Source organism: Ovis aries, chromosome 15, assembly GCF_016772045.2.
Source record: "Ovis aries strain OAR_USU_Benz2616 breed Rambouillet chromosome 15, ARS-UI_Ramb_v3.0, whole genome shotgun sequence".
NCBI lineage: Eukaryota > Metazoa > Chordata > Mammalia > Artiodactyla > Bovidae > Ovis > Ovis aries.
The window spans coordinates 1980650-1994344 of record NC_056068.1 but is presented as its reverse complement, the minus strand read 5'-3'; the positions used below and the strand labels follow the sequence as shown (position 1 = coordinate 1994344).

Below are 13695 nucleotides of genomic sequence, written 5' to 3'. Positions count from 1 at the left end.
TCAAACTGTAGAAAAATGAAAGAAAAAACACTGATGAATTTGACCACATTAAAGTGAAGTTAAAAAAAAAAAGCTAAGATAATAACATGAAGTATCACAGATAATTGATGAACTGGGAGAAAATAATTGTAATGTGTATCACAGAGAGCAATAATATTGATACACTGTTCTTGTTCACTTGCTAAGTTCTGCACAACTTTTTGTGACCCCATGGATTTCAGCCCACCAGGCTCTTCTGTTCTCCATTATCTTTCAAGATTTGCTCAAATTCATGTCCACTGAGTAGGTGATACTATCTAATAATTTCCTCTTCTGCTGCCCATTTCTTTCTTTTTTTTTTTTTTTTTTTTTGCCTTCAATCTTTCCCAGCATTAGGGTATTTTCCAGTGAGCTGGCTCTTCACTTCAGGTCCCCAAAGGATTGGAGCTTCACCTACGGCATCCATCCTTACAATGAATATTCAGGATTTATTTCTCTTAGGATTGATGAGTTTGATCTCCTTCCAGCCCAAAGGACTCGCAAGTATTTTTTCCAGCACCACAATTCAAAAGCATCAATTCTTCAGTGTTTAGCTTTCTGTATGGTCCAACTCTCACATTGTACATGAATACTGGAAAAAACACAGCTTGGACTATATCAACTTTTGTTGGCAAATTGATGTCTCTGCTTTATAATGTGCTGTCAAAATTAGCTTTCCTTCAAAAGAGCAAGTATCTTTGAATTTCATTGCTGTGATTACTGTCCTCAGTGATTTTGGAAACAAAAATAAAATCTGTCAGTGTTTTCATTTCTTTCCCTTCTATCAAAGTGGTTGTGCCATAATCTTAGTTTTGTTTTGTTTTGTTTTTAATGTTGAATATCAAGCCAACTTTTTCACTTTCCTCTTTCAGTCCCATCAAAAGGATCTTTAGTTCCTCTTCAGTTTGTGAAGAGTGTTATCATCTGCATATCTGAGGTGTTCACATTTCTATCAGAAATCTGGATTCCATATTGTGATTCATCCAATCTGAGATTTCAAATGATGTACTCTGCATACAGGACTTCCCTAGTGACTCAGTGTGTAAAGAATCTGCCCATGATGCATAAGATGCAGGAGACATGGATTCAGTCCCTGGGTCAGGAAGATCTCTTAGAGGAGGGCATGGCAACCCACTCCAGTGTTCTTGCCTGGAGAATCCCATGGACAGAGGAGCTTGGTGGGCTACATACCACGGGGTCACAAAGAATAAGACATGACTGAAGTGATGGAGCATGCACACATGGACTCTGCATATAAGTTAAGTAAGTGGGGTGACAGTATACAGCCTTATCATGCTCCTTTTTTCAATTTTGAACTAGTCAGTTATTCCATGTATGGTTTTAACTGTTGCTTTTTGACCCTGTTATAGATTTCTCAGGAGAAAGGTGAGGAGGTCTGATATTCCCATCTCTATAATAATTTCCTCAGAGCTTATAGTGAGCCACACAGTCAAAGTATTTAGCAAAATCAGTAAAGCAAAATAGATATTTTTCTGGAACTCTCTTTCTTTCTCTATGATTGAACGACTGTTGACAATTCGATTTCTTCCCTCACTTCAATTAGCTTTACTCATTGTAATGCTTTCTAAGGTCCTCTTGACTTCACACTCCGGGATATCTGGCTTAGGTGAGTGACCACACCATCGTGGTTATCCAGGTCATTAAGATCTGCTTTGTATTGTTCTTCTGTGTATTCTTGCCACCTCTTCTTAATCTCTTCTGCTAAGTCCTTACATTTTCTGTTCTTCATCATGCCCATTGTTGTGTAAAATGCTTCCTTGATGTGGCCAATTTTTCTGGAGAGATCTCTAGTCTTTTCTATTCTGTTGTTTTCCTCTATTCCTTTGCATTGTTTATTTAAGAAGGTCTTTTTATATCTCCTTGCTCTTCTCTGGAATTCTGCATTAAGTTGGGTATGTGTGTTTGTTGGTCGCTCAGTTGGGTTTGACTCTTTATGACCCTTGGACTGTAACCCACCCAGCTACTCTATCCATGGGGTTCTCCAGGCAAAAATGCTGCAGTGGGTTGCCTTTCCCTTCTCTAGAGGATCTTCCAAACCCAGGGATCTATCCTAGGTGTCCTGTACTCCAGGCAGATCTGTTACCATCTGAGCCACCAGGGAAATCCTCATTTTGGCATGTCTTTCCCTTTCTTCCTTGTTTTTTTCTGCTCTTCTTTCCTCAGATATTTGTAAAGCCTCCTCAGACAATCACTTTGCCTTCTTGCTTTTCTACTTTGGGGGGATGGTTTTGGTCACTTCCTGTACAATGTTATGAACCTCTGTTCATAGTTCTTCACATAATCTGTCTACCAGATCTAATCTCTTGAATCTATTTGCCACCTCCAATGTATAAGGGATATGATTTAGGTCACACCTGATGGCCTACTGCTCTTTCCCTATTTTCTTTAAGTCTGAATTTTCCAATAAGGAGCTCATGATCTGAGCCACGGTCAACTCCTGGTCTTGTTTTTGCTGACTCTATAGAGTTTCTCTGTCTTTGGTTGCAAAGAATATAATCAGTCTGATTTCAGTGTTGACCATCTGGTGATGTCCACATGTAGTCTCATGTGTTGCTGTTAATTGGTGTTTGCTATGACCAGCACGTTCTCTTGACAAAACTCTGTTAGCTTTTGCCCTGCTTCATTTTGTACTCTGAGGCCAACCTTACCTGTTACTCCAGCTATCTCTTGACTTCCTACTTCTGCATTCTAATCCCCTATGATGAAAAAAACTTTCCAGGTGGCATAGTGATAAAGAATCTGCCTGCCAATGCCAAAATATGCAAGAGATGCAGGTTTTATCCCTAGGTAGGGAGATCCCCTGGAGTAGGAAATGGCAATCCACTCCACTATTCTTACCAGGAAAGTTTCATGTAGAGAGGAGCCTGGAGGGCTACCGTCTATGAGGTCACAAAGAGTCAGACACAACCAAGCAACTGAGCACACACACATGCTGAAAAGGCCATCTCTTTTTGGTATTAGTTCTAGAAGGTGACTAGGTATTCATAGAACCTGTCAACTCCAGCTTCTTCAACATCAGTGCTTGGAGCATAGACTTTGATTACTGTGATGTTAAGTGGTTTGCCTTGGAAATGAAGTGAGATCATTCTGTTGCTTTTGAGGTGGCACTGAAGTACTACATTTTGGACTCTTGTTTACTATAGGGCCTACTCCATTTCTTCTAAGGGATTCTTGCCCACAGTAGTGGATATCATGGTTATCTGAATTAAATTCACCCTTTTCCATCCATTTTAACTCACTGATTCTTAAGATGCTGATGTTCAGTCTTGTCATCTCCTGCTTGACGATGTCCAATTTAACTTGACTGATGGACTTAACATGCCTGGTTCCTATACAATATTGTTCCTTACAGCATTGGACTTTATTCACTACCGGAAGCATCCACATCTGCCATCAGATACAACTGAGCATCATTTCCACTTTGGTCCAGCTGCTTCATTCTTTGTGGAGTTGTTAGTAACTGCCCTCTGCTCTTCTCCAGTAGCCTATTGAACACCTTCCAACCTGAAGGGCTCATCTTCTACTCTCATATCTTTTTGCCTTTTCATACTGTTTATGGGGTTCTCATGGCAAGAATACTGGAGTGGGTTGCCATTTTCTCATCCAGTGGACCACTTTTTTGCCAGAACTCTTCACTACGACACAACCTTATTGGGCGGCCTTGCATGGCATGGCTCATAGCATCATTGAATTACACAAAGGGAGTTATGATCTTTTATCTTAATACATATAAGCCTCTTAAAACTAAAAAAAAAAAAAAAGTTCAATAGTCTAACAAAATAAGAAAAAGACCCAAGAAGAAATTCACAACAGAAAAAAGAAAAAAAAAAAGATAAAAATCACCCTTAAATATATTATTTTAAAATTTCATTTGTTTGGCAAAATTTTAAAATGTAACAATATATCCTCTTGGTTGTGAACAGGGACTTACATATTATCAGAGAGAATGCAAACTGGTAGGACCCTTCTTGTGGAGAATTTAACAACATGTAAAAACATACTCTGTGTGTATGTATATACACACACACTTATCTTTTGATCTTTTGATCTGGTCATCCCACTTTTAAGAATCTACCTACCTTGAAGATACACCTCCAATAATACATATGCATAAGGTTCTTCTTTGCAGTACTGTTTGAATTACAAAATATTGGATATTACCTAGGTGATCTTACCCAGCAGAGTGCCTGAATAAAGTATGGTACTTCCAACAATAGAGTACACAACCATGGTTTTAAATTAGATAGCTGGTAAGAAGTTGCTATATAACACAGGGCATTCTGTGATGACCTAGAGGGGTGGGATGAGGGGAGGGGCGAGAGCCTCAAGAGGGAGGTGATATACATACAATTATGACTGATTTGCATTGTTTTCTGGCAGAAACCAACACAACATTGTAAATCAATTATTCTCCATATAAAAAATAAATTTTAAAAGGGAATAAAGAAGATCTCTACAAGATAAAGTGGAGTAATTTCCAAGCTATATTGTTGTTTTTCCTTTTTAATCTTGTTGCACACAGATTTTATTTTATTTATTTATTTATTTTGCTGCAAAAAGCTTTATTGTTTCCATTTGGTCCAAGGCTTGAGAGAGGGCTCTAGGGTGTTAAAAAGCTGCCTAGTGGCTGTAGAGAGGGGCTTCAGGCAGCCCTGATGTTAGGTGGGTTCTTCAATGGCCACTGGTCTCCAGAAGCTCCTAGTCATGCTTGAGGGTAAGCCTTTCGAAGAGATACTCGCCCAACCCAGCCTGGGGACCAGCCAGCCTACGGAGGTTGGTCAGGTGGTCACCCATCTTCTTGATGAGTTTCACTTCCTCATCTAGGAAGTGGTTCTCCAGGAAGTCACAGATGTGGGGGTCTCCGCGGGCAGAAGCCAGGCCATGCAGATCCAGCAGGGCTTGATTCAGGTTCTTCTCTAAGAGAAGGGCTGCTTCCATAGCGTCCTGGGTTTTACCCCACTCATCTTGAGATGGCTTCTGCACGTCCAGGAAGAGGGCGCGGCCGCCACGCTGGTTTTGCAGTTTCAAGAGACGCTCCGCGCCCTCGCGCTTCTCCTTGGCCAATTCGCAAAAAAAGTGACCCACTCCTTCCAGGGCCACATCGTCGCGGTCAAAATAGAAGCCCAGAGAGAGGTAGGTGTAGGAGGCCCGCAGTTGCATGTTAACCAGGCGGTTGATGGCGGCCTCCACCTAGGTAGAATAATTCTGACGAATCTGGGAGCTCATGATTGGTCGGTAATAATAAGGAGTTAAAAAATGGTGGCTGGTCCCTGTGATCACGGACAGCTGAGTGGCTGACTCCGGAGGTTGCAACTGGAAAAAAGGTTGGAGGGTGGTCGGAGGCTGGAGCAAGGGGCATCCCTGGGTCTGTTCAGTCCAAGCACTGTTGAAGCAAGAGACAGATCCGCGGGGCCGCCGAGCGCACTTCTGCACACAGATTTTCACACATGGGAAAACAGGAAGGGAAAGGAAGCTACTGTGTGTCATGCAGGTTGTCTCTCACTTCACCAGTGCGTGCCTCACTACCGCTTACATAAATTCTTTGATGATGATGACCTGCAGTCTTTCAACAGATTAGGCCAGTATCAGAGCACTGCATCCTCATCTTACTCAGGCTTATGCCAAAGATGACGACAGTGTCTTTGGTGAAGACACTAAAGCTTTAAGGTGTATTAGACATTTTAGTTGATGTTAGAGTCATTACCAAGTGGCTAAAGGGAAGAACAGTGTTTAAAAAGTCCAGAAATAACAAAAGATGGTGTGGCTACTGCAAAGTCAATTGCAATACTGAATAAATATAAAAATATTGGACTATACTTGTTTAAAAATGTTGCCAATAATACAAATGAAAAGATTGCATTGACATTCTAACATGTATACTATCATGTGAATTGAATCGCCAGTCTATGTCTGACGCAGGATGCAGCATGCTTGGGGCTGGTGCATGGGGATGACCCAGAAAGATGTTATGGGGAGGGAGGTGGGAGGGGGGTTCATGTTTGAGAATGCATGTAAGAATTAAAGATTTTAAAATTTAAAAAAGAAAAAAAAAAAAAACCCTGGCTAAGGAAAAAAAAAAAAAAGAAAAGATTGCAGACCCATCACTACTGCTGCAATACAGATATACTCTATTATGAAAGACAGCTTAGAGAACACTGAAAGTCAAGTGACTGTGCTGGTAGCTCAGTCATGTCCAACTCTTTGTGACTTTATGGACTCTAACTCACCAGGCTCTTCTATCCATGGAATTCTCCAAACAAGAATACTTGAGTAGGTAGCCATTCCCTTCTTTAGGGTGTCTTACCAACCCAGGGATCAAACCTGGGTCTCTTACATTGCAGGCAGATTCTTAACCATCTGAACCACCAGAGAAGCCCAAAGACAGCTTAGAGAAAATTAGAAAAGGTGTTAATACAGTAGAAATCATAAAAGGTGTAATTTTAGCTATAGATGCTGTAATTGCTAAACTTAATATGCAGTCTAAAACTGTATTAGCCCTTGAAGAAATTGCTTATTGCTAAGATTTCACCAAAGAGATGGGCTATATACAATTATGGATAAAATCATGAATGATGATTATAAATTATTAAATTATTAAGTGGAAGTATAATTCTTCATATTTTTATTCACTAAAAGATCAGAAATGTTAATTTCAGAATGCCTGTATTCTATTTAGTGAAAAGAGAGTGTCTAGTCCTTTATTGCTGCCTTTGAAATTGCCAATGTTCATTGTTGTCTTTGATAATGATTGCTGAAAATATTAATGGGAAAGCTCTAAATAAATTCATTTTGAATAGGCTAAAAGTTTGTTTTCAGATTGTAGTTATCCAGATGTTGTTGATAATATGAAAAATCTGCTTAAGGACATGCCTGTCACTGCTTGTGGGCTTCCCAGGTGGCTCAGTGGTAAAGAAGCCACCTGCCAGTGCAGGAGATGCAGGTTTGATCCCTGCATTGGGAAGATCCCTGGAGGAGGAAATGGCAATCCACTCCAGTATTCTTGCCTGGACAATCCCATGGACAGAGGAACCTGGCAGGTTACAGTTCATAAGACCACGAAGAAGAGGAAACTAGTGAGAAAAAGCAGTCACTCATCACTATTTGTTGGTTCAGTGCTTGGAGAAGAGAGTTTGTTGTTAAACCTTGATGCTGATGTTGTTCTCACTCATGACGTAGACAAAGTTGGGGAGGTTATGGTGACCAAAGATGAATCTCTGCTCTTAAAAGGAAAGGGTTGACAGTCTAAAATTTAAACGCATGTTTAAGAAATCAATGAGAAGTTAGATATCATAACTAAAGAATATGAAAAGGAAAAACTGAGTGTACTTGTAAAACTTTCAGTGGAATAGCTGTGCTTCAGGTTAATGAAACAAACTATGTTGAAGTGAATGAAAAGAAATTTACTCTTGGAGTTCCAGGAGTTGCTATTAAAGAAAGCATCATTCTGGAAGGGAGTTGTAATCAGCTTTAATACCTTTCAGCCTTAGAGTCACTAACTTTTTGAATGAAAATTTATTTAATGATATAGAAATTACTAAAAGAACACTCAAAATCTTGTTGTGATCATTGTTTAAAAGATGTACATGTAGGAAGATTGCTGATAATTGATAAAATCATGCTAAGTTTCTCAGTAGTTGGTTGTGATGCTACGCTTGGAGATTTTGTGAATATGTTGAAGAAAGGAATTATTGATTGATATTAATATTGCAAGAATTTCTTTATTGGGTGATAAAGCAGAAAAATATCCTGGAAATCAGTGGAATGGGTGGAATAGGGGATGATATGTTCTAATTATTAATGAACAATGACAGGATGTTTGAAACAACGTTTCTCACCAATAATTTCAGAAAAGTCAGTTGAAGAAAGTGACTGAAGAAAAGGCTGTCTGATATTTAATAAATTTGCTATAAACATCAATTATGAGTTTTAGTTGACAATATATAATGATTTACTACTGTCATTGTCCATACTTATTGATATTAATAATATATTTTGTATTTTAAATAAAAAAGTCATTTGTACAATCATGAAAAAGGGACATGTGAAAGAATATCTGTATTATGCTATCCTTTATGTAAGGAAAAGGGGCAATGATAGAAAACATATTTATCCACTAATCTCTTCAAAAGAAATATCAGAAAGACAAAGCAGAAACTCATAAAATTGGTCCTCAGTATTAGGTGGATAGGAATGGAAATGAAAGAATGTGAAAGGAACCTCTAAGTATAATTTCCTGTGTAGCACTGTCTTTTAGGATATAACCTACAACAAAAATATATGATAAAACCAGATGTAGAGGGAGCCCAAAATGGAATACAAGAATAGCAATAGTACCAAATACCTAGCTATTAATATATTATAAATAAATGATATAACCATACTAAAAGGGATAGAGAAAAATGAATTCACTTAGTAATTTTGGGAAACAATATTTTGTTTGGGAAAGAAAATTGAGTTAGTATATACAATACACAAATATATACTACTGTTGACTTAAAAAATATTCACAACCTAAAAGGAAACTTTAGGACTTCAAGCACAAGAAAAACCCTCTCAAGTAAAACCCTGAGAGCAGTACTTAAAGGAGATGAGAGGGGAGCCAAGTTATATTGAAGTTTTGCAGGTCATTTTGGCAGGTCAAAATGTCAAAAGATTAATTAATTAAAGAAAACTCGATATCCCAAGTTAAAGACTTCAGGGCTTTTCTAGGAATGCGACAATGCAAGAGTCTGGGCTCACTGAAATCATTCTTATGATATGATTCTCAGCTATCTGTGGCCAGTATCCTTCATTTTCACATCCTGAGTTTCCTTGGGACGCAGCAGCTGACACTGGAATCACTGGTGACTGTGAAACCCTTTGTTTATGATACAGTAGCCGAAGAAATGATGCTTTTGAACTGTGGTGTTGGAGAAGACTTGAGAGTCCCTTGGACTGCAATGAGATCTGACCAGTCTATTCTAAAGGAGATCAGTCCTGGGTGTTCTTTGGACGGATTGATGCTAAAGCTGAAACTGCAGTAATTTGGCCACCTCATGCGAAGAGTTGACTCATTGGAAAAGACTCTGATGCTGGGAGGGATTGGGGGCAGGAGGAGAAGGGGGTAACAAAGGATGGGATGGCTGGATGACATCACTGACTCGATGGACGTGAGTTGACTGAACTACGGGAGTTGGTGATGGACAGGGAGGCCTGGCATGCTGTGATTCATGGGGTTGCAAAGAGTCGGACACGACTGAGCGACTGAACTGAACTGAACTGAACTGAGGCAATACAATAAGTCCCTACATATAAATGAATTCCACTCTGAGAGCATGGCTGTGAATCCAACAGTTAGCCTAGGTATCCAACTAGCACAATGTGTGCTATAATAGATTTATAATACTTTTCACACAAATAATGCATCACAAACACAAAGACTAAAGAAAACATATCTAATATCATAGTACATTGCCTTGAAAAGCGTAGCACACAGCAGTACAATACAATAGCCCAACATCTGGCATAGAGGGGCTGGCATTGAGCATGCAGGCAAGAAGAGTTACTGAATGCAGGAGAGATAGGAGGTGGGAGATGATAGAGCTGAAGGAATGTTAGCAATAGAAGACAGAGAGCAAGCTGCAATTTCACTCACACTTGAGTTTATGACATAGGTTCTGGTTCCTCACTGGATTCAATTATATCTACCCTCTTGAAAAAAAACAATCCAGTGGTGTCTGAGTAGTAGTTGTATTTTTCCTCATCATGAATGACATGGTAGCGCTGAATAGGCTTCTGAACAGCTGCTGCGACCTTCATGTACCATTCCACATTTAGGTCCTGTGTCTCAAAAACTAATAGTGCCTCCTCAGACAAAGAAAAATCCCTTTGCCATTTCTTGTACTATGAATCTCTTCAGCTCTTCAGCTCTTCCATTACTTCTTCTTCCTCTTGTCTGTCTTCATCCTTTCTCTGGGCCTTCAAATCCATCAGGTCTTCATTAGTAAGGTCCTTGTGTTGCACATCAAGGAGTTCAGTGATTTTCCTTTTACAGATCTAGCACCAGCTTCTTTCTGAGGGTCATTAAGTTGCAGAAGAAATCTTTGAACCACTCATCCACCTTCTCAAATTCATGAAAATTGTGAATGAACTGCGGGCAAAGTTTCTTCCAATCTCCACTCATGGTGACAGCCATAATCTCACACCAAGCAAAGCCAATGCTTTTCATGGCCTTGTAGTTCATCCAAAATTGTTGCAAGGTTGTTACTGATTTATCATTTATCATTACTCTTTGACAAAAAGTGTGACATAAATAATATTTCTTGAAAGTCACTATAACTCCCATAGATTGAGTATTCAGTGGTAGATGCACTACTTTGATGTTGAGATGAAAGTCATCAATTATAGGAAGTGTCCTGGAGCATTGTTGAGCAGCAGAAAAATGTTGGATGGGATGTTCTTCTTTAAGCAATATTTCTCTATCTCTAGGATAAAGTGGTGTAAAAAAACAGTTCTGGATTACAGCCTGTGTAACCGAGGCTTTGGGGTTATCATCCCCACAACAGGAAGAGAGCTCTTGGCTATGTGTTTAAGGGCTCTTGGGTTCTCTGGATGATAAACTAAGAGAGGCTTAGCTTTACATGACCAGAAGTATTACCACCAAACAGTAGAGTTTCTGATCTTTGCTGCTTTAAAGCCTGGCATCAACTTTTCCTCATTACTGATGTAACTTTAGTCTGGCATTCTTTTCCAGTACAGTTCTGTTTTACCCACATTAAAAACCTGCTTGAATAAATATGTGCCTTCATCAATAGTTTCTCAAATAGTTTCAGGAAATTCCTGGACAGCTACCATATCTGCACTCAGTGCCTCACCATTTACTTTCAGGTTGTGAAGGTTGGCTCAAGTTTTAAACCAATGAAACCAGCTATATCTGATATTAAAAGCTGTGCCCTCTAATCTTTTGCCATGTTTCTTCTTCATGTCTTTATAAAAGCTTTAGACTTTCTCTCGAATCAGCAGTAAGCTGAGCAGGACTGAATGTTGGATGCTGATCCTGCATCTACACGCTGAGAAGTTTCTTCATCTCCTCCACCACTTTTCCACGCTTTTCCAATTATTGTCAACATTATCAGCAGAGCAGACCTTACACGTGCCATGATCTTGTCCTTGTTCTTCTGAATTGTGCCAATGGTTGAACAATTCATCTTATAAGAACAAGCAACATCTACCATCTTATAACTTTGCTTCATTCAATCATTTTCACTCTTTTTTTCAATCATTACTGTTTGGCATGTCTTAGCAGTAGCAGCTATCTCACTGCTGCTTTTGTCCTTGCTTCCAGACATTCTGGGCTTGAAATAAAGATATTTTAATACTGTATTCTATATAGTACTATATAATAAAGTACACACAAGCACAACCACTTGTAGAGGATGCCTGCATGTGACAACATACACCAGACATGTGAACTAACTTATGTGATTGGGCATGTGGACACATGTTCACAGCTTTGAAAGTTCGCAACTTGAAGGTTTGTATGTGTGAGACTTACAGTATTCCATTTTTCAGTCACATTATTAAGCCAACATTAGTTAATCTATTTATTTGAAGATCATACATATCAATATAGTGGATCATTGCTAAAGCAGACAGATAATTGTTAATGTATACACAATATACTTTTGATCTATGTAATGCAAATTTATTCTCCTAATTTGGCTCAAAGCAACGTTCTAAAACTAAATTTATGAAGAGGATAAAAATTATTCCTTCATGTGTTAAAGCATACTTGTATTTTATGTTGTCCAGACTTTTTCTCATTATACAGAGCTTCCTATGGATTTGATCCATATACTTCCTTTGGGGAAAAAAAAACTGAAAATGAACAAAGTAGAAGCCACTCTGAAAATAAAATACTCAGAACACTATTTCTGTGAGAGTGACTTTTTTTTTTTAAAAAGGCAACTTTAAGAAGAAATGTCAGGGATGATGATATAGGAAAACAGGCTGTTTAGTGAAATCAACATTGATTAAGCATGGTCCATGTCCCAGACAGTATAAGCAATTTTATTGATATAATCTTTTTAAGATGTGGTATCTGTCCTTAAGGGTTTAGAACCAGATAAGCCTTCACTTAAGGCTCAATTTTATTCTGGCTCAGCAATTAACTAAACTATACTATTGGACAAATTAAAAACCTTTCTAAACTATGGTTTCACCCTCTTTATATGTGAATACCACAACACTTATTTTGAAAACCTGTGAGAACTAAATGTAAAATATTGTGAAGGTAATTTGCCTGGAAATAAATGTCGGTGTTTCTTTCCCTTACCCTTTATAACAGCATTTTTTTAGAAGATTCAGCTTTAAAATACATGGATGTTATAAATCATTATATAAATGAAAATAATAGTTATTAAGAATAATTAGAAAAATGGCTTTTACTCTTATCAGTCTCATAAATGAACACACATTTTTGTGCATTTTCATGGTCAACATGTAGACATAGGACATTGGAAAATAGGGTGGCTTTTTCCCTTATGGTAAAGATCTAATGTATCTAATTCATGTTAAACTGTCCAAGAGATTTATGTCTAGAATATCTAGATATAAAAATAAAATCTTCAGATAGCAAAAATAAACTCAAGGGAACTAAAAAGGTCTATAGGCACATTCCTTACCATGCTATGTCAGCCATATAATTCAGTAAATTTCTATCTTATTCAAAATAAGAAAATAACATAGGAATGGAAATGGGATAAATAATACAAAATTCTGCTACATACAAGAAGATTTCAAAGTCAATTCATATTTGCTTCTCAACAAAAACGTTATTTCAATACTTCAACTCATTTTTGTGCATAATTTAAAAATCACATACTTTTTTCCCCTTATTAAACTTAGTGAATCTTTTTCATGTAGCTTTTTGTTAATATTAAAAAATCTTGAGTGAATTATCTATGAACAAGTCATTGAACTCCAGATATAAAGGTATATTTGGACCAGATCATTCCTCAAAACTAGAAAATGCTCAAAAAATGTGAAAATAGTGTTAAAAAGGCACTGGAAAAATTATTTCATTAACAGACATTATATAATAAATTTAAATATATTTTAAAAATGGAAATATCATTCAATATTTTTGTATATGAAAATATGTTTAATTTCTTGATGGATATAAAAATAGTGTTTATCTTTAGAAATCTATGCAAAACTCTTCTACTAAGAGGTTACTATTGCAATATAGAATACAAAAACATTCCAAATACATTTAATTGTGTTCCTATGGACACACACTCAAAGGAAATTTATAAAATGAAATTACTTATTAAAATGATAGGATTATGGGAATTTATTCTTTTTTTTTCCAATGCTTTAGTAAATAAAACCCATGCCTATGAAAATCCCATCATGGATTATGCATTCCAATTTTAACTGCAAGTGTTTGCTCTTTCCTGAATGATCAATGGGAATAGACGCTTTCAATATATTTTCAACTACCTGTTTCTCTGTCTTATACAAGAAGCTTTTTTAATTTGGGTTAATTGTTGAATTACTCAGGGTAAGGAGTTCATGCATTATCAATTAATATATGCTAATTACGAATATAAAATATTTTAAAGGTGCAGAAACACAAACCAAAATGGAAACTTAAACTAACTTGAAGTCACTACT

The 13695-nt window shown here is 37.5% G+C and overlaps 1 protein-coding gene and 1 pseudogene across 10 annotated transcripts in view; one reads left to right on the top strand and one right to left on the bottom strand.

Annotated features, from left to right (window-relative positions):
- The window catches only part of GRIA4 (glutamate ionotropic receptor AMPA type subunit 4), a 668265-nt gene that overhangs the window by 172116 nt on the left and 482454 nt on the right, over positions 1-13695 (top strand). The gene's annotated exons all lie outside the window — the stretch shown is intronic.
- LOC114118375 (ferritin light chain-like) lies at positions 4696-5467 on the bottom strand (annotated as a pseudogene).